Genomic DNA, 1624 nt, shown 5'->3' with positions numbered 1-1624 from the left:
TGCCACATCATTTTAGCTTTAGTGAGTGATATTGATTTCTGGACAAATACATTTTTAAAAATGTCTTTCGAGTCTGTGTTTAAATATTAAAATACACAACTTCTTTGCAATTTAAATACTTGTCTAAAATTAAAATAAAAATCAGAAAAATATAAATATTTAAAATACAATCATAAATATTTGTTCGACACCACATAGATAATAACTTAATAAAGTAGTGTCCAAAGAGTATAATAAGTATACTATAGAAAGAGGGGCAACTCGCACGAAGTCGTGGATCCACGGCGATTGTGGCGCTCCATGCGTATAATCGCTGAACTAATTTTTTTTTTTTTGGTACCTATATACGTAGGCACGCTTATTTAGCTCACTATAATAATAAATAATAAGTGGGAATCTAATAAATAAAGTTAAAATTGACATTAAATCAATGTTCAAAAATAATATACCCACTTATGTAGTTATTAATATAGTGAGCCGATATCAAGTAGCCTTCTATGAAATACCTCTATTAAAATGATCCTATTATTATTGGGGAAATAAAAACAAAATATTTTTATATTTTTGTACATTATTTATTATATTTCTACAAAACTTAATTTTAAATCTATGCAAGTAAATATACATCAAAGACTTTCAAGATATCAGCTCAATATTTTAATTTTTAATATATATATTTGAAAATTACATGTTAATGTAATAAATAGTATAGCGCGGTCACAAAAAAATGCATACCCTGTAATTAAAACCAAACCCCAAAATATTTTCAGTCACATGCAAGCTGGCAACTGGCAATTTGTAGTTATTTGCGAGTTTAAACACTCTGAACATATTCTCTTACAACATAGGCAAGCAGATTTTTCTTTACAATAAAAAATTACAAATAAAAAAATATATTTTTTACATATACACACATGGACCCACCTACTAATTTCAGACACATCAGTTTATGGCTCTATAATTCCAGTGATTGGCACACATTTTCTGAACTTCACTGACCTTCTCTCAGGAAGGGGGAAACCGTGTATATGTGCACCTACAACAAACAAACAGAATGTGATTTCCTGTCAAGTATAGGAACTGATATGTAAAATGTATTAGAAGTAGGGCACCATTCAATATGATAACCGGAAAGTATAAATCACTGTGATGCTAAAAACTACACCAAAATACGAAAATATTTAAATGTTTAAATGAGTCTGACGTATGGGAATAACATGATATTTTTTATTGAATTGTAACTTACCATAATCAGTCCATCTAAAACACAGTTGCGTACAGCGTCATTTTTCACGAAAACACATTTTAATTAAAAACAAAATGAATGAAACAACATTTAACTATGAATACAAGAACAGAAATAGAAATACGAAAAAACGTAGCGGTTTGATGACACATGAATGTCTCGATGACAGAAATGATGCTTCTTCTCAGCCATGAGATGAAATGATGTTTACCATTATATAAAAGGTGGCGCCACTTTCCATACAAACCGTCCTTCTTCTAAGTTTCCACCCCCTGCATGAAATTCAATTTCAAAATACAAAATTATGTATGAACATTATTTAATTTTAAACGATAACTTGCTTCAATTTGGAAGTAAGGAAGGCAATAGCGTATTTAT

This window comes from Papilio xuthus, unplaced genomic scaffold (assembly GCF_000836235.2).
Source record: "Papilio xuthus unplaced genomic scaffold, Pxut_1.1 DF825003.1, whole genome shotgun sequence".
NCBI lineage: Eukaryota > Metazoa > Arthropoda > Insecta > Lepidoptera > Papilionidae > Papilio > Papilio xuthus.
Note: the sequence above shows the minus strand (reverse complement) of the source record.